The following is a 20,783-nucleotide window of genomic DNA, read 5'->3' on the forward strand; positions in this document are numbered from 1 at the left end:
TAGGGAAATCCAAGTGCAGAGATGAGTAGATAAAAAAGAGATACTTTAAAAAAAAAAAGAAAAGAAAACACAGTGGAGCATAAGAATAGGGCCTGGAAAAATTCAGATCCCCCTGGTATCCCCCAAGCACCTACTTTTATCAAAAGGAGAGCCAATACCTCAGTTGCCTCTTAAAATAAAGGGGAAGATTAGCTGTGCCTCCGCTACCCTAAGGTAATTGAGGGACTAGGGGACCTCGGCAGAGTCCTAGGGCCTGTTGCTAAACTTAAGACAGAAATTTCTAGGCTAGTGTGAAGATTCAAGGACGTGAGTTGACGACAACTCTTCCTTTGACTACCACCCCATGGAAGAGAATTTAAATCAAATCTATTGTGGTAGAAGGTAGAATTTTAATTGCCCACCCCAACATCTATTTTCTCCTTCTTCAGTAACAGATTCCCGGTTCTTATCTGGGCATATTGCCATTTGGAATGAAAAACTAGAAAACATTTCCCTACCTCTCTTACTTAGTCAAGGCCATGCATTTAAGTTCTCGTTAATAAGAGATAGGCAATAGTGTTTTGTGGGCCTTCTGAGAAATCTACTTAGAAGGGAGGAGGCTTTCCCTTCTTCACATTTCCCCATCCTACTGCCTGGAATGTGGATATGATAGCTGGAGTTCTCTCAGCCATCTTGGGCCATGAGGATGACAGCCATACCCTAGGGATAGTGGAACAGAGAGCCAAAAGGAAGTTGTGTACTTCATACCAGCTCTGGATGATTTGCGTCCAGACTTATGAAGGAAAGAAAGAAACTTTAATCTTGAGTAGGACACTATTCTTTGGGTTGTTATATTATAGGAAACTAAATTTAATACTAAGTGATATATCTACTAATTTTAAGGAAGTACATTGCCAGACAAAAGCAAAGCCTGGCCAAAACAAACAAACAAACAAACAAAAAACCCAAAGGCCTATGATTTTTCAACCCCTAAGGCAATCCCCAAGTCACTGAACTCACATCTACAGGAAGTGAGTTGCTGAAATGGTACAGTCCCCAGAAGGGTAAACCTTCCCAATGCCCCTTTCAGGAGTAGCCAAGTAGGAAAATGGACAAGGGAGATACTCTCAGAGAACAGAATCTGAGATATCCAGCTGGTTTGAACAAGAACTCACTCTATTGCCAAGTCAAGGAGCTCTTACTATTCATGTATATGGTACATAAATGGATATGATATTGTTTAAGTAATCTTTGTATATTGTATCAATTTTTTTTCCATTTCCAAATGGGAGGTTTTATTTAGTTCATCCTGTTTTCCCTCTAAGGAACCAGCTCTCTCTCTTTCAGTCCACAGGTTTGAGCAGAGATGTCCCATTCTCTGTCCCATTCCCTGGTTCAAAGAGTAGGTGCATAAACTCTAACCTGGCTTCAAGAATGGGCATGTGATCTAAGCTGGTATAATCATGTGCCCAAAACTAGGCCAGTGAACCAGCCCTTGGAATTACAGTGGAACTATTGGGGACAATGCACTCTCTTCTTCTGGATTGCGAATCTAGTGAGATCTAAGCGTGGACCTTCCAGTGATAAACACAGAGCTTGAGCACCAGCATATAGCTGTGCCTGAAACTAAACCATCCATGGACCTTTCAACTATATGACCTAATAATACATGCCCTCCTTTTTTAAACCAGTTTATTTTGAATTCAATCATTTATAATCAGAAGAACTCTGACAAATAGACACCCATATCCTCATAATGCACCCCTGCCCCCATTATACTTATGCTAAGAATCATTTACTGATAGTAGCTTGTGGTTTTTTCTCAGGGCTATTGGTATTTTTCCCTTCCATATTTATTCTTCCTTGTCTGATCTGCTTTTTTTAAAAAAAAAAACACATCTTTATTGGAGTATAATTGCTTTACAATGGAGTACAATTGCTTTAGTTTCTGCTGTATAACAAAGTGAATCAGCTATACATATACATACATATATCCCTATATCTCTTCCCTCTTGCATCTCCCTCCCTCCCACCCTCCCTATCCCACCATCTAGGTGGTCACAAAGCATCGATCTGATCTCCCTGTGCTCTGCAGCTGCTTCCCACTAGCTGTCTATTTTACTTTTGGTAGTGTAGATATGTCCATGCCACTCTCTCACTTTGTCACAGCTCACCCTTCCCCCTCCCTGTATTCTCAAGTCCATTCTCTAGTAGGTCTGCATCTTGATTCCCATCTTGCCCCTAGGTTCTTCATGACCATTTTTTTTTTTAGATTCCATATATATGTGTTAGCATACGGTATTTGTTTTTCTCTTTCTGACTTATTTCACTCTGTGTGACAGTCTCTAGGTCCATCTACCTCACTACAAATAACTCAGTTTCATTCCTTTTTATGGCTGAGTAATATTTCATTGTATATATATGCCACATCTTCTTTATCCATTCATCTGTCGACAGAAATTTAGGTTGCTTCCATGTCCTGAATATTGTAAATAGAGCTGCAATGAACATTGTGATACATGACTCTTTTTGAATTATGGTTTTCTCAGGGAATATGCCCAGTAGTGGGATTGCTGGGTCGTATGGTAGTTCTATTTTTAGTTTTTTAAGGAACCTCCATACTGTTCTCCATAGTGGCTGTTCTGATCTGCTTTTAAGCCACACGTGAGAAGCCAACTCCCATCCTGTTTGCTGATGCTGCTTGTTTTTAAGCATTGCCTTGTGTAAAGAACTATTCTGGATAGTCCTAAAGGGAGAAAGAATAGAGGTGAAGGCTTGGAGATGCAAAAGACAGAGAAGGCAAAATGGGAGGGAGGTTTGGAAAACTTCCTGGGAGACCTAGAAGACCAAACAGGAGGAAGGGTATTCAATTAGAAAGCTACTGCTATTTTGTTGTGCACTCTGTACCCTCTCAGTGCTCCGGGGGATATGGCAGAACCTCAGAAGGAAATGACTGGGTGGTACAATGAGGGAGGCAGATCCTAAGAACTGTGGCTCCCAGTCTTGCAAGTGGGATTCTTATGTCCAAGCTTAGAATAGAAGTAGCAGTGGATTCATGTGCTTTTTTTTTAATTGTGGAAAAATATACATAACATAAAATTTGCCATCTTAAGATGAATAAAGAAAAGGTGATATATATATATATACATATATGTATACATATATAATGAAATATTATTCAGCCATAAAAAAGAAGGAAATCCTGCCATTTGCAACAACATGGATGGACCTCGAGGGTATTATGCTAAGTGAAATAAGCTAGACAGAAGAAGACACTGTATGATCTCACATATATATGGAATCTGAGTACATTGAACTCATAGAAGCAGAGAGTAGAATGGCGGTTGCCAGGGGCTGAGGGGTGGGGAAAATGGGGAGATGTTGGTCAAAGGGTACAAACTTCCGGTTATAAGAAGAATAAGTTCTGGGGACATAAAGTACAACATAGTGACTGTAGTTAATACTATATTGTATGCTTGAAAGTTGCTATGATAGTAGAGCTTTAATGTTCTCACCATGACAACAACAACAAAACGGCAATTATGTGCGGTGAAGGATGTGTTAATTAACCTTATTTTGGTAAACACCTAGCTATATATATGTGTATCAAATCATCACATTGTACACTTTAAACTTACACAAGTTATACAACAACTATATCTCAATAAAGCTGGAAAAAATTTACTATCTTAACCATTTTTAAGTGTACAGTTCAGTGGCATTTAAGTTCGTTCATGTTATCGTGAAACCATCACCAGCATTCACTTCCAGAACTTTTTTCATCTTTCAAACCTGAAACTCTGTACCCATTAAACAATAACTCCCCAGTCCCTGGCAGTCACCATTCTACTTTCGATCTCTCTAGGTACCTTATATAAGTAGTATTTGTCCTTTTGTGACTAGCTTATTTCACTTAGCATAATGGCCTCAAAATTCATCCATGTTGTTGCATGTATCAGTATTTCCTTCCTTTCTAAGGTTGAATTATATTCCATTGTATGTATATGCCACATTTTATTTATCCATTCATCCATTGATGGACATGTGTTGCTTCCACATTTTGGCTATTGTGAATAGTACTGCTATGTACATGGGTGTACAAATATCTGAGTCCCTGCTTTCAGTCAAGTCACTTACTTTTAAAGAAACATGAAAGCTTGGATAAAGAGCATATTTGTGGCGACTAGTGTGGACATAAGACCAGAATACCTCTCTCTGAATGTTTATGGCTCTGCAAAACACTCAAGGTCCTTGAATGAGCATCTGGGGTAGGGGGCAGTGGTGGGGGAGTTTTTAATTCTTTACCAGTCCATCAGGTGGGGACTCAGAGAAGATTAAATTTAAATTGGAGAAATAGGGAAATTCCTTATACCCATTTTGTAGAGTATTTTCATAGCTGCTATACTGATTTGACTAAATTTTCATTACTTGCTGCAAATCGAGACTTGACTCTATTTTCTCCTCTCTTAGTCTATAAGGTCTTTGCAACAGAATCCAAGTCTGAGCAGTTTCTTTTTATTCCACATAGGAGAAGTATCACACACAAAAATGGTTAATTGAAAAAAATAAAAAGTTTAATTGTATGACATGCTCCTAAGCGATCAGTGATAAATCTCAACTCTAAAGCTATCAGAGAGGACAAAGGGCCATTCTATGATCTTTCATTCAACATAGGATACTACTTTTTAAAAAGTGTGGTTACATATGTTTATAGCGTAAAATTTTAACAACTTTAAGTGTACAATTCAGTGCAGTACATTCACAGTGTTGTGCAATCATCACCACCATCCAGATCCAGAAATATTCCATCATCCCTAATAGAAATCCTTTACCCACTAAACAATAACTCACCATTCCCCTCTCCCCCTACCCCCTGGTAACCCCTATTTTACCTTTTGTCTCTATACATTTTCCTAATCTAAGACCTAATATAAGTGGAATCATCCAATGTTTGCCTTTTGTGTCTGGCTTATTTCACTTAGCATAATGTTCTCAAGGTTCATACATGTTGTAGCATGTGTCAGAATTTCATTCCTTTTAATGGCTGAATGTATTCCATTGTACATATGTACCACATTTTATTTATCCATTCATCTGTTGATGGATAATTGGATTATTTTCACCTTTTAGCTATTGTGAATAATGCTGCTAGGAACACTGGTGTACAAGTATCTGAGTCCTTGCTTTCAAGTATTTTGGGTATATACCCAGGTGTGGTATATACTGCTAATTCATATGGTAATTCTATGTTTAAATTTTTGAGAAACTGACAAACTGTTTTCCAAAATGGCTATACCATTTCACATGGCTACCAGCAAAGCTGAAGGGTTCCAATTTCTCTACATCCTCAGCAACACTAGTTATTTTCCATTTTAAAAATTATAGCTATCTTAGTGAGTATGAAGTGGTAGCTCATTATAGTTTTGATTTGCATTTCTCTAAGATGATGTGGAGCATCTTTTCATGTGTTTATTGGCCATTTGTATATATTCTTTGGAGAAATATCTGTTCAAGTCCTTCCTTTGTCCATTTTTGAATTGAGTTATTTGGTTTTTTACTGTTGAGTTGTATGATTATGCTTTTTAAATCCCTAAGTTAGGTGCTGGAAATATAGCAATGGGTAAGACACAGACTCTGTCCTCAAGAAACTCACAAGCTAGTGGGAGAAGCAGACAATATTCTAATGCAGTATGGTGAATCCAGTGATAATTGTATGCTCAAGGTATTATGAGAGTTTCAAAGAGGGGTACACTAGTGGAGGTGGGAAACAGACGTGGAAGTTTTCTTGGGCGATATGGTACTTAAGCAGAGTCTCAAAGGATGCTAGCCAGGCAAAAAAGGGGTGGGGTGCACATTCAGGCAGAAAGGAAGTGATGAGCAATGGCTTGCAGGCATAGAACAGTAGGGGGTGTGCTGGAAACTCCAAGCATTTACCTGCTGTTGAAGTGGCAAGTCCAATGTAGACAGTGGCAAGGGATGAGGCTGGAGAGCTAGACAGGGACTGGTCATGCCAGATGTTGTAGGCTGTTGTAAGGTGTGTTTATGCTTTATCCTGAGAGCTATGGAGAGTCATTCAAGGGTTTTAAGCAGAGGAGTTATATAGTGAAACTTGTGTTTTAGATCAGACCTTTCCCATCTTTCTTCATATTACATCATTGTATACATAGCATGATGAGATTTGTATGGCATTCTGAGGTAGGTATACTTGCAGCTGCGTGCTGCTGGAGATGACAGGACCAGACTTTAGCTGCCCCAGGTCCAACACAGCTGTCTCAGGAGCTAAGGTTGGGAAGGTGTTTTAGGTAGATCATTCTGACAGTCATGTGAAGAACAGATTGGAGGAAAACAGCACCGGAGGCAAGCTATCAACCAGGTATAGTAGGGATAGAGAAAATGACTAGGAGATAGAACTGATGGGACTTGCTAGATTAAAGATAGAGGGTGGGGGAGGAGGAGTCAAAAGTGATTCCCAGGTTTCTCGCTTGGACCATTGGGTGGAGGAGCAGCATATTTAAGAGGGAAGATTATGATTTTAGGGCTGGATGTAAAGATTTGATTTCTTTGAGATGACTGGCTGGAGATGCCCAATAGATGGTCATTATGTTCTTATTGGCTCTATTGGCTATGGAGAATTGAGCTGCAGAGACCAAGAATCCAGTTCAGTGTGGAAATTCTTATGGGAATGACTATACCAGGGATCCACCTTCTTTGAAAAGTTTCCCATTCCACAGCCTCAAAAAGGCAACCTTTTGTATATGCCATGTGACTTCAAACTTTGTCCACAGCTGCATGTTATAGGGATAAACATTTGACTCATCATTCAAATGATCTCTCATGAGAATCAGGCATTGGGGCCCCATGACTTAGTCAGTTTGGTGGGGAACCAAGCTTGAAGGTCCAATAGATCCATCATTCTCAAATTGCATCCCCAGATTATCAGAATCATTTGAGAACTTGTTAGAAATTCAAATTCTCATACTTCATCCCCTAGCTACTGATTCAGAGACTCTTGAATGGGTCCCAGTAATATATGTTTTACAAACCTCCCTTCTGGTGCAGGCTATCATTGATAGAGACTCTTGGGATAAGACTGCCATTCTGAGAGGAACCCTGATGAATCACCCAAGTGCTGATAAGTAAGCAGAGGAAGCTGGTTTGCAGAGAGAAGCAGGAGACTGAAAAGAGACAGACAGACAGACACAGAGAAACAGAGGCAGAGAGACAAAGAGAGGAGAAACAAGCTACCTGATAACTTCCTGGTAACATGAGTCCCAGTTGTTCTTCCTGCAATTGGAATTTGTGAAATTTCCCTGCATCACTGCATAAATCCCTTTTATTTGAATGGGGTTTTCTTCTTTATAATAAAAATGCCCCAATTTCTTAGTCGATTATTTTTCCAAAAAATATATTGTGCATTTACTGTGTGGCCACTGTACAAGACATCATAAATGATAGCAAGGTCGGGCTTCCCTGGTGGCGCAGTGGTTGGGAGTCCGCCTGCCAATGCAGGGGACATGGGTTTGTGCCCTGGTCCGGGAAGATCCCACATGCCGCGGAGCGGCTGGGCCCGTGAGCCATGGCCGCTAAGCCTGTGCGTCCGGAGCCTGTGCTCCGCAACAGGAGAGGCCGCAACAGTGAGAGGCCCGCGTACAGAAAAAAAAAAAAAATGATAGCAAGGTCAACAAGGGTTATTGCCCTTGAGAGGCCCCGTTTAATGTAGGAGGAATATAGATAATGTTAGAAGCCCTGTAGGGGAGGTGGCTGCTGAGATTTGAGATTACTTGGTAAGAACTAAATAAATACAGATCTTCCTTAACTTACGATGGAGTTACACCCCCATAAACCCATTTGAAGGTGAAGATATCATAAGTCGAAAATGCACTTAATACACCAAACCCACCAAACATTGAAGCTTAGCCTAGTCTACGGTAAATGTGTTCAGAACGCTTATATTAGCCTGCAGTTTGGCCAAGTCATCTAATACAAAGCTTATTTTATAATAAAGTGTGGAATATCTCATGTAATTTCTTTAATATTGTGCTAAAGATGAAAAACAGAACAGTCTTATGGGTCCAGAATGGTTGTGTTTTGGATGGTCACCCTCGTGACCACGTGGCTGACTGGCATTGTAAGATCAAAAAATCGAAAGTTGGGAACATCTGTAGTAGCTGCATCTCAGTGGTATCTAGTAATGCCAGAGGAGACTCCAAGGAAGAGGTGATAGTTGATATATACCTTGAATGATGAGGGCAAAGAAGAGGAGGAAGAAGAGGGGAAGATGTTCCAAATAGAAAAATAGCACAAAGATATGGGAACTGATGGGGTGCGTGTGGGAAACGGTGAGTGGTGTAAGGGCAAATTCAGATTAAAGCTGAGATGCTTAATTCTCCTTGTTGAAAATAAGTGAGGAGATGTCTCCCATTTCTTTCCAAATTTCTTTCCCTGTCCCTTACAAATGAATGTAAATCTCAATAATGGCTAAATCAACCTCTCGATAGTCTCACATCTCACAACTCTGGGATGTTTCCTCAAGGATCTGGGAGCCATCTCTTTGAAATGCAAACATCAAGGGAGATAGAGCCCCATCTTTCAGTTCCTGTGGGAGTTTAGGAGCCTAACTTCCCTGGGCACCTTGCTCCAATTTGCAAGACTATCTTTGATAAAGATATGATAAGTTTGTTTCTCCTACAGATAAAGTCAACACAGGTGGCCTCCCCAGTGGATGAGAAAGTTAGGATGAACTCTGAATGACCACAGGTGCCGTCAAGTCCTCTTAGTTGAGGACTAGTTATTGTTTACCCCGAAAACAAGTATGGAATGGGTTGTATCTGTTTGATTACATAAGGGGGGGTGAGATTCCTTTCTGTCTCTGCAATCACTTAGTGGGGTGCCTCTGATGCTCATCCCATTCCACTTTAATGTTCATTCAATAATAAAAATGTTTTCTTTCACGACTACCTTTGTGGAGAGAATTTGGGCGTTGGAAGATCTCATTTTTTCAATTTCCCCAACAGAGGTTTGGTTTGTCTGGAGTGTACAGGTTACAGAAGGCGGGGGAGAGATGAAACGAGAAGGTGAGCATAAGGCCAGAGCACAAGTGTGCTATGTGAGCAGGTCAGTGTTATTCCACACGCAGGGGGAGGAGCTATGGGAGAATTTCAGTCAGGGAAATTACATAATGTTCGACTTTAGAAAAATGACTCCAGCAGTAACATATAGGGTGGGTTGGAAGGGAGAAGGGTCTAGTGTCACAGCACTGCATGTGGACACAATAATAATTGAAAAATACTAGTTAAGGGCTTTCTTAGTGTGTTACTACTCAAAGCTTATTCCTGGACTGGCCTTTCCCTAAGCCCCCTATGAATATCTGGATTTTTGTTTTGTTTTGTTTTGCGGTACTCGGGCCTCTCACTGTTATGGCCTCTCCCGTTGCGGAGCACAGGCCCCGGACGCGCAGGCTCAGCGGCCATGGCTCACGGGCCCAGCCGCTCCGTGGCATGTGGGATCCTCCCGGACCGGGTCACGAACCTGCGTCCCCTGCATCGGCAGGCGGACTCTCAACCACTGCGCCACCAGGGAAGCCCTGGATTTATATATTTTAATTTTTACCACAGGGACATTTCTCCAGGACGTGGAGAGTAGTGTCTTCAGGAACTAGACTATCTCTGATGATTTCCATCAGGAGAAGGGGAGTTGCTTATTACAGTGGTCTCTGCCATTGGCTGGTGCTGAGTTTATGATAAACGCTTGATATTCAGTGAGGTCCTGTACACCAGCCAAACTGCGGTGTGCCAGTTAGCTCAAATGCCTCATTTATTGGCAACCCCTGCTGGAAGCCCCCAACAGTTACCATTGATTCATGTGAGTTCAGGCTTTCCTAGTATAACAACCCATAAATGGATTTCGGCACCTGGGACTTTGTAAACAGAAATTGAGAAGAATCAAAACACTGTGAATGAACTGCATACACATTTATTAAATGGTTAACAAAGGCACATCAATAACCACTTACTATATATATATATATATATATATATATATATATATAAAACACAGATATGATTCTTAACTTCCAATTTCCTCAACAAAGAATTGTCCGACTCTTCAGGGCACGAAGGCTAAGGGCAAAGTCTCAGTCCTGACCTTATTATTCCCCGCCCTCTTCTTGAGAACTACGTTGATCTTCAGAGTTAACCATCATTTTCTGTAGCCATAATGTCTCTAGAAGCATGCTGACTGCAGAGAATCCTCAGGTTCTTTCTGCATTCTCAGGTCCAGTTCATGAACAGGCTGTCTGCTTTAACAGGTGCTGTCGCTACTGCTTGCTGCTATTCATCCAGTTACTCTATGATTTTTCACCAATTTCTCTCTTTGCACTCGGACCTGCATGCTGTGCACTGAATCACTTATGGGGTGAAACCTCCCTCTCTCTCATCAGGAAAATCTCTGATTTTTCTTGCATCTATCTGTTTTGCCCCAGGTGTCCTGCCTGCCTTTGCACTGCACTCTGTTTACGTGCAAAACACGAAAATGCTGGGCTGACCAGAACTTCCTTCTCATACCAATTGCTACATCCACTTTGGAATGGGGCATCTATTTGAAAGGACAGGAATCAAATCTCTGTTCCTCTCACAAACCTCACCTTTCTGTCTGGGTGGCTGCCCTTCTTATCAGTGGAGCCCTTGGCTTTTGTTCCCCAGACTCCCACTGTCCTCCTGCTGAAGGGAGAAGTCTAAGTCCAGGCACAGAAAGGAAAAGCTGGGAGGGCTCAGTTACATGGGCACTTCTAGTACAGGGAAGAGTCAAGTAAAAAGTCAGAGTATGTTGGATATTAGCAAGCACAGGCATGAGGCTACTCCAGAAATGTGACCATTTGTCAGGCCCATCACTCTGTTATGCTCTTTACTACAGAGGTGGACCATGGTGTGGATTCAGGTCTGTGGAATTCGGGGATGCTCAGTACCAAGTCAGTATTTTAGGTTCATTATGGTATCAGAACTTTCCTGACAATAACAAAATGACGGGAGTCTTCCTTTTTCGGCCTTCTTGATGTGGTGAATGACGGTACCACCCCTCCATGGGAATTTGGTTGCTGGTTAAATGCTGTGATTCAAGTGCCCAGATTTTTGCTTCACTAAAGCATTTCTCCGTCATCTACGCATGTGGCCGTCTGATATTTGAACACTGGAGAGTTTTTAAATACAAACACTCCCAGGAGGGGCCGTGCATTAAGCACTTCTGGTCTATAACACCTTAGTGTGATTTGTCTCTTAGCAGCTATGAGCTGCTCTCCATAGCCTGAGATGCCCACCAGGAAAGTTCTGAAGGAAAAAAATCCATTATGTATGTGGGGAAGCAGGCCTGATAAGCTGCTACCATGGGGCTTCTAGAAGGCCAGAGGCCACCATGGGGGATGAGAAAAGGAGGGGCTTAAAAGGATGCTGGGAAAAGGCTGAAAAGTGTCAAGGTAAACTTGGTTGACATCTGGTTTTGCCCGAGTCAACTTTCTTCTGACCAATAGAAACTCCATTTTGATGACCATGGAGAATGCCTGCCCTGAATTCTTCCTTCTATCATTCAGCAGCTTCAAAGAGAGGGACATTAGCTGAATTCTTTAGAGGCTAAAGACCTCTTGTAAATGTCTATATACTGAACTGGTTTTAGTGCTGGAATTATGAGAGTCACAGAAACATATCAAACACGTCAAAGGGCTCAAAGTTGGCTAATCAGGAGATGCCACAGTGGGAACCACACTTAGAAATAGTCAAGCAGGGCACAAAGGGCAAGGGAGCTAGTAGCTCTGTATGATTCAGCTGATATTGGACAAGGACCCAACCTCCTCCCTGGCCCTTTTTACTGTTCTAGACACGTGAATAATACTTTACTCTGTTACAACCTCTCATCCAAAGTCTCTTCACATCACTTTTCTATCAGCCTGACTACTGAACAGCAGCGATATGGAGAAGTTCCTGATTAGTGTTTTTAAGTGTTTACAAATCTGACCGAATAAAGAATTATCAAGTTACATTTTGCTTTCTTTAAAGAACAAAACCGATTATCCATTCATTCCTGTGCCATTTGTTGGAGATAACCAATTTTAAGTGAGATAAAACATTTTAATGGAAAAAGTCATGCATCCCGTTGTTATGAGACCATTGATGCCCATCTTGAAAAGAATAAAATGAATGACACTGGTTTCATATGTTACACTCAACATGCAGGATAGAAATGAATAATAGGAAAATACAAACTAATAATAATAATGTATCTTAGAATATGCCTCAGAATTTCTGAAGCATAATGGAAACCAGTAAGCGTTATCACAAAATTTTTAGTGTTCTTTTGCTAAAATATAAGTGTGTCTTTCTTGTGTTAATGACTTCAATATTATAGGAATAATACATCTAATACAATGGATGTATTAGCTATATAATTCAAAATACTGAAGGTATATATTTAGTAATAAATTTATTCTATGTATGAAATATAGCACTGAACCAAATCAAATCTTATATTAGAATTACTATTAGGATTACTACTAGAAGACAAATAGCTTTAAGTGAACTTGTAATGTGTGAATATGGATTCATAAAAAAAGACAAAACCAAGAAATTTACACATTTTATTGATAGAACAAAAAATAAACAACATAGAAATAGCATACTAAAATGAATTGCATAATGCACACTTCTAAACACAAACAAGCAGTACAGCACTATAACTTGGAAAAAAAAAAACCCAAAATCAAAGCATCTGCCCTATTGATAGCAGTTGAGGGAATGAGCTATTGCATTTTGGAGGCAAAACATTATGGGAACAGTTTACATTTATTAAATACAGTGATCATTATTTAAATCTATAAGTGTTGCACAGGGCTAATAATTTTCTTATTGATAAGTATTTTTAAATTGGCATTTTTCTGCCCAAAATATGTGCTTCCATTTTCTACATTATACTGGATTGTTGTTATACAAATGCATAAAATTAGCCCTTTAAAAGAGTATATTTTGGAGCATCTTTTAAAGAAAACTTATTTAAATTATTGTAATTTGGGGGCATGTCACAAATTGTTCATTTTCTAATAATTAAAGCAACAACAATAATAAAAGGAAACTTATTTTGAAAAGGGCAATCCCAGAGTCCAATGATATAATGGTCATGTAATTCTCTCAACTGCTAGACACAAAAGACACAGCAAGAAAATAATTTGGTTTCCATCATTAACAAACAGCATCTGTATACCGGAATAAAGCTTTGGAATCATGCAGTTCTGTGACAGATCAATGTTTTAGGTTGTGTGTTTGGGGAGAAAAGAGCACTGCTTAAAGTTGGGTTACTTTTAGGTCTTGTTACAGGGTTTTTTTTTTTAAAATTAAAGTAATAATGATATACCTGTGACTTATTTCACAGTGATATGCTATAATTGAGGATGGGTTCTATTTAAAGATAAAATTCCTCTGGAATAACCCTGCTTTGGAGTATTGATGGGTGGTTCTCTTTCAGGAAAGAACAAGTGGAGGGGCTGGAAACTGAATTAGTCAAACTAAATCCTTTCCTGGGCTTAATAATAGAGGTCCTTTCATTCTCTAATTTTACTTACTTAAAAGACAGCACTGTGTTTAAGCTCCAAAGAGTGAGACATAGTGGCTGTCAGTATGCACCACATGCCATCAATTAACTGGTTATCTTTTGTGATGCTTCTAGGTTCATTCTTACTATTTTATAGGTGATTCTGCCTGACTTAAAATCTTACTATATTTCTATTGACCTTATGAAAATATATTCGTGTGGCTTATAGTTTCACAAGGAAATGTCAACACAAGAACATGGGTTAAGTTGGGGAAATATGTTGGTGATAAGGTTAAAGTTGGAGTTCCTAACTACAGAAGGAGTGAATGCTTACATTTTCTATCAATGGAAATACTGGTCAGATGGTCAGGCTGTTAGCTGTATGGCTGACTCTATGTGGTTATGGGCTCAAGGGGGGGAATAAAAGGACATTTCTAACCAACTGGCCCTGAGCTATTGGACAACTGTAAGGCTTGGATTGCTTTCTGGCTTTGGCTTATTTTCCTGTCTCTGTAAGTGAGAACTATCAAAATGGGTAGCAATATTAATAACAACTCCCTCAATCCCAAGATGGGCTCCTTCTCCAGGGCAAGGACAACAGGCCTCAAGATGGGAAGGACTCAAAGCCCTCATGGTGATCTATCCTTAAACCTTTCTAACCTCGACCTTTTCTAGGCCTCATCGCCTGGAGGCAACAAAAAGATAAATGGTGATCTGTAGGTGATGTAGGAGCTGAAATTGGCAGAGATGATCTGATTGAAACATTCTTTTACAGCTCTGATGTACACAAGATTTCGGCTAGTTCTCTTCTGTTTCGTTAAAAGAGTAGGAGGCTGAAGTGGCACAGTGAAGCGCTGTCTCATCTGATAAAGGTAAGTCAGAAAACAGCCATTTCTAAAGTTGTGCCAGAAGCATTTTTTCCTTTGCTGAAGGGAATGAAATGCTCTGTGCTGGCCATACTTAACTGTTAAATTACATCTTTCAGTAGTTGTCAATTTGGTTTTGGCTTCTGGATCTTGAAGGGGAAATAGTGGCAAATGTTAGCAATTTGTCACTTAAATACATATTAATTGATGTAACCGATATATCTCAATCGACCATTTTCTGTGAAAGATGAAATCTAAGTAGATCAGAATGGGAATATCCATCTTGCAATTTACAACTCCTTGCAACCATTGAAAGAAGACCTCAGCCAGAAACCTGCTGCGTGTGTGTGTGTGTGTGTGTGTGTGTGTGTGTGTGTGTTTACAGTGAGGATTAATTTAAAAACAAACGATCTCTGCTAGCAATCTTGCTAAAAGCTGAAGTACCTTAACTTCTGTTTAGTGCCGTTAGCTCAAGTTGACCTGTTAACCTGTAACCAGTCTTGTCTTATGACGAGCCCTAGCAAACTAGAAAGCCTCCACAACAGCAAAGCAACATCATGTTTTAGTTAAGTCTTGTAGCAAAAAAAAAAAAAAACGCTTCTTCTCAAAGCCTTAGAAATAACTCTGTCTTACTAACTTTTCCACTATTATCACAGACTTCTTATATCAAAAAAAAAAAAGCTCCAAGGATCGCTCTCATGGACTATGTACATAAGTGCAAAAAAGGTGTGTCTCACACGTTCGCACCCTAACTGAGACCATCAGTTAACTGCAGCATATGTCTCTTCAACACTGTTATGGGGTCATTCCACAGTATCTGTATGGATGGTTTCACAAAGATGAATTAATTTAATCTGTGTTTTTGTCATTCTTTAACCCTCATTTGGATAGATTTGTAAAAGAGAATTTTTGTAGCTACAGCTATGCCACTTGAATAGAATGATTCTGAATAAGTAAGGTTATGGAAAGAGATCGGGGCATATTATAAATACGATTGTGTTTTGGAGTCTAAATACTGTGGAATAACCCTATCCACACAACAAATTCTATCAGCTCTAAAGCCTGATTCTAGAATCCAGATGTTGTAAACTTTTTGCCTAAAAAAGTCACACAAGGACACAAATTCAGTTTTCACATGGGAATTTGGATTAAAAAGAAAAATCCACCATATCTATTTCTGAGCTTTGAGCTGTATCTGCTACATGCTCACACTGTCAAAAACCACAGAGTTTACAAGTAAAATTTTCACGCACAAAAAAATGTCTAAAGGTAGCCATGTTGTAGGTTTGTTGCTAAAGCAACAACTAAATACAATTAGTTAAAAATTATTATTTGTATATAAAGTTAAGTTTGTTCTTAAACTGTGAACTGTAAGGAATAGTTATGAACTATACACCTTGTTGTTTTTCAGTGTCAGTTGAGGACCTATCTAGGCGGGTTGAATGCCTGTAGTAAAATCTTAAAGCTTCTCTAACTCCCCTTCAAAATTAAATTCATACTAATGATACTTAAAGATATGAAAAGGGAATAAAATAAAAACTTTGAAAAGTAAATAAGAAAAATGAAAACGTGGCACCAGTTAGTGAGTTGGTGCCCAGAACCTCTATTTGTCATTATATTTACAGTTTGATTAGGCTGTCAACTAAACTTGCAAAAAAAACTTGTCATACTCTTTTACATAGTGTTTATTCTATTGCCTTTGACAGGCACTGGTAAAATTAAAAATGAGGCCACTATCTTCCTAAATCTATTCAACAGAATTGGGAAATCATATTTCCCTCAATCATATTTCCCTATTTCTATTTCAAAGTGTGTGAAATGTAGAAGAGATCAAAGAAAGAAGATTCCAGTTTCAATTCGTTCTGTGCATCACAGCCTACCCTACAGACTGAAATAACTTGAAAACGTGTGGCTGCATTTTACCTAAGAGCATCCTCATGTACTCTCCAAAGGAGTGGAGGAAGGACCAAATAACATTCCAAGTAGCACACAGGCCTTCCCTACATACTATTTAATAAAATTTGATGTCAATGCTGTCCTTAATCAGACATCACTGTGCTTACTGGTCATGCCATGAAAAAGAGATTCATGTTGTAAAGATTAATTTTATTTGGTTCCTGCTGATGGTAAGGAGGAGGTACTTGCTTTGCCCCCATTGGAGAGCTGGTGAGCTGAGGCTGCCCATTAGTGAACACAGCCTAGTGGTGTAGGACAACACTTATGGCAAGATCAAAGTGCTTTAGCGTGTTCAGAAATGGATGGCAAAGACTGATGGAATAGGGAGAGGATAGCTTTTCATATCATGATTAACTACAAATTAAAGACTCTAATTTAGACAAATGCAATGAAATGCGACAGCTAGTTGAGGAATCATGCTCCAATTGCAAAAGCAAATACTGCACGGATTTTATGAATCCATTTAATTTAACTTTCTTAATCCTCTTTAGAATATACTTATGTTGTGGTCACATAGTGCTTTAAAAAATTTGACACTACTAAAACCCTCTTAAAAGAAAACCTTTAGATTATTTTCTCTGTATACATGACCTGTTTTATCCAAGTTTCAGCACGCTTGCATATTTTGCAAAAGGCTGAGAGGAATGGAGAAAAACAATAATTTTGGATAAATAAAAAGAGGCCCTTGTAAATTAAAAAGCTTATAAAATGTTAACTAAGAATCACAAGTGATTAGAATTTTATATATACAGTCCATCCAGTAAATTGTTGTTTAGAGTCACTGATTAGTTTTGTGACTTGTCTTTTTCACCAGAAATTTATAGTCTAATGACTTCTTTTCTTTTCTTGAATAAAGATCACTTGAATAAGTCATTGCACAACTAGTTAAAGAGTGCTATCTTAAAATTGCATTTTTGTCAAAATTCTTTCACCTCTGATCAAAACCTTAGTGCTTTGAGTTTTCTTTCTTTAAATTCACTCACAAAGCAACTTTTAAAATGCCAACAATATCAAAAATTGTTGCACCAAAAATACCACTACCCTGAATATCTCTCACTGAACCTCTTACTAAAAAATACATCATTATTCATGTCTTCCAGTGCTTAAGGCAACATGCAAACAGCTGTACTCTAGGTTTATTGTCCATGTACATCTTTGTCAGAAGTTTAAAAAGTTAAGTGAGACAGTATGCTGTATCAAAATGTGAAATGACAAAAAAGTTCATTTCACACTGAAAATGTCTCTGTCTCTTTTAAGGAATACATCTAGAGTAGCTCAGGTGCATCCCTCCTGGATTCATGTGATCAAATCTGCCCTTCCTGAGAGGCACCAGCACAGGTTTTACAAAACTCAGTTCCAAACACAAGTAATTTCACAAAGGCATATTCTACTTTCTTCGCTAGCAATGTCAAGATTTTGGGAAACAGAAATTAAGTAGTTCAAAGGACCAAAAGGTAAAAGTCAAGACACCTCTTGCTCTCTAACTCCAGACAATACTGTTAGCAGATGACAATGGCTCAATACAAGCAAGACCATTTAGAAATCCCTGATGATCATGATTTGGATTGACAATTAAGATCAACAGGATATCAGCTACTGAGGAGTTAATTTTGCTCTTTTGTATTCTGAGCCAAAATGATCTGCCTTGGGATGGAGTCTCAAATGTTCTGAAGCACAAACAATGTGAAAAAGGCGAACAACCAGGAGTCAGGAGATATTTCCGGGTCCAGCTGCTACCAAGTAGTTAGGCAGCCCTGGGCGAATCACATGCCCTGGCTGTGAAAAGGTTTTGCCAGTTCCACTGTTCTGTGACTCAAACACTACTAGCCGGCTTAAGGTACCCTAAATCAGATTTTCCCTCTGCTTGTCATTTTCATGAAGGAGAAAAATAAACTTGGTATAAACATCAAATTTGATGATTTTATACTTTCCAGTGAGAGGACACATATTTAGTAGAAAATATTAAATCTATCTAAAGCAATGCAAACTATCATATGGTTCTACCACTGATTAATAATAGTAACTTTAATTACTGAGTAGGGTGGAAGAAGTATGTGACATACCACGGGAATTAATTGCTATTTTACTTGGTTATACAATTATTTCAAAAGTATTAGTAATGTGAATTCAGGTCAGCTCTGTGGAGTGTAGCCACTCTGTCTCATCCAAAGGGTGTTACAAACCTCTCTATTCGCCTCTATTATGATTTTCAAAACATATAAAAACAAAGAAATCCAAACAAACAAAAAAAGAGGCTTGGTTATATGAGAGATTCTGCTGTTAATAAAGTTTGGGAAGGGCAACACTTAACATATTATATCACAGGCACTTGCTCCTTCAGCTGAACTGAGGCTAAAGACAACTGTGGACATCCTTCTTAGAACTTTTAAATAAATCGAAGAGTAATTTCAAATGGCTCCCTCCCTCCCTCCCCAGTCCCGCCATTTCTCCAAATCTATACTCAGACTCCAGCTGTGATGAACAGAAGAGACTGTCCATTTGGGGAGGAAAGGCCTCATTTGGAACCAATTCTCCTTCACCCTGACTGACTTTTCCAGACTGCATCTTACTTATTATTCAAAGAGTAGTCTAAAGAGCATAAGCCATTTGCATTCAGAAAGTGGCACTTGTGTCAAAGGTTACATTGCAATGGTTTTTACACACTTTCCTCCAATATGTAAAAGCTAGCTCCAAGCCCCCTCTCTCTGCTTAATTTATAACCTGTCATTAGAATACCTTTAAGCTTCCAAGAACCAATTTTTCAGCTGAAAATGACAAATGGCTCAGTTTTAGACACTCAACCTAGAAGACAGGATCCTTGAGCCACAAAAAATGTAATGGGCACTTTACATAATTTTTAGTATATATGCTGAGAAATTCACTTAAAGGTAAATTCTAGTTTTTCAATCTACTTAAGGAGTGAAATTCGGGTTAATGTTTTAAGAAGTTCCCTGTTATTTTCAGGTAATTATTTCTCTCTCACAAAAAAAATCCAGTAATGTGATTGTACTATGCAAGGTCAGATCTACAGGTACAAATTATACACATGCATGTTTATGAACAGGTTTTGGACACACTCAAAAGTGAGGCCTTTTAAACGTCTGCCTCAAGAAACCTACAGAAATATTCTAAAGAGAGAGAGAGAGCATATCAACATTAACCTGTCATGTTTTTCAAGCACATGTGTTTCTGTTTCCCATTAATAGCATTTTAGTTAAAATCAAACACCACACATTACAGCAAAACACTATAGTATGTAAAAACCTAACACAACACACCACAATACAATACAATGCAATACAGTAATGGGGAAAATGGTATTGGATATATTTGTTACATTCTGAATCAAACCAACAGACTACTGTGTAAACAAAACAGTAAGGTAACACTTCCAAACAGACCGAACATTTATCCACCAAGAATGCACAATAAGCCAGCAGTCCACTGTAGAGATTCACTCAGCATAATGGTTATTGGAAAATCACAAAGAATAGTGTGATAAATTACAAAATGTTATGCTGTTCTACCTAATAATTCAAATAAGATAGACAGATGGTAGTTGTTAGTTTTCTGTTGGTGTTTTAACATCTCCATTGATTGTTTGATGCTTTGTTTTTTATTCGAATTTGTTGGTTGGTATTTTGTTTTGTTTAATATATTGACTGCACCATGCTTATTGTTGTGTTGGTAGAAGAGGACATACGTGAATATACATAGAAAGGCCATATGGAGGTTCTCACGGAGAGATTCTGATACTCCATAACTCTGTTGTTCAGAATTTCAACTGAAATGGAAGAAAAAAAAGAGTGAGAAATATTGGAGGGTTATTGAAGTAGGGGTCAGGATACTTGGTTCTTGTTCCAGTTCTGTGTGTGAACCATATGCCAAGATATTCCCCACTCTGAATCTACGAAAATCGAGCTGTTGGAAATGCTCACTAAGGAGTCACATAGCATGACAGTCTGATAGTCTATGGTTCTCGCTGAGTGACAGTGTGGACAGTTGCCCTAAGTTAACAGAGATACACTCGGTTGTTTAAGGCACTGTCTACACCATGAACATCCACCCATCCATCCACTTCCTCCAACAAGCATATATTGACAAAACATACTGGATTCCATTGTGAAATATGCAAATATTAGACAAACTTTAAACTTTTTATCTGTATGTTTTGGAGCCGTGCAGGAATAGCCTAAGTGTGAATTCTCGGTATACAGTATTTTACAAAATTACATTTTTGCACTCTGGAGAAATTTTCAACATCTGTTACATATTGCAATGATTATGATGTGCCAAATACCTCTAAATTTTCTAATGGAATCAAGTAAAAAAGAATCACTATTCCCAAACATGTTCTGTTGGAAAGTTAACTATATTTGACCACTTTTGTTTACCTTGATGTGAAGCAGCCCA

At 38.8% G+C, this 20,783-nt stretch overlaps 1 protein-coding gene across 5 annotated transcripts in view; it reads right to left on the reverse strand.

Annotated features, from left to right (window-relative positions):
- Nucleotides 1-13,265: 13,265 nt before the first annotated feature.
- The window catches only part of MBNL3 (muscleblind like splicing regulator 3), a 127,478-nt gene continuing 119,960 nt past the window's right edge, over nucleotides 13,266-20,783 (reverse strand). For all 5 annotated transcript variants that reach the window (XR_003796381.1, XM_029240594.1, XM_029240593.1 and 2 more), the window contains one exon: nucleotides 13,266-20,154. The gene's annotated coding sequence lies outside the window, so the exon portion shown is untranslated. The remainder of the gene's footprint in view (nucleotides 20,155-20,783) is intronic.

Source organism: Monodon monoceros, unplaced genomic scaffold, assembly GCF_005190385.1.
Source record: "Monodon monoceros isolate NGI ecotype Baffin Bay Population unplaced genomic scaffold, NGI_Narwhal_1 Super_Scaffold_22, whole genome shotgun sequence".
NCBI lineage: Eukaryota > Metazoa > Chordata > Mammalia > Artiodactyla > Monodontidae > Monodon > Monodon monoceros.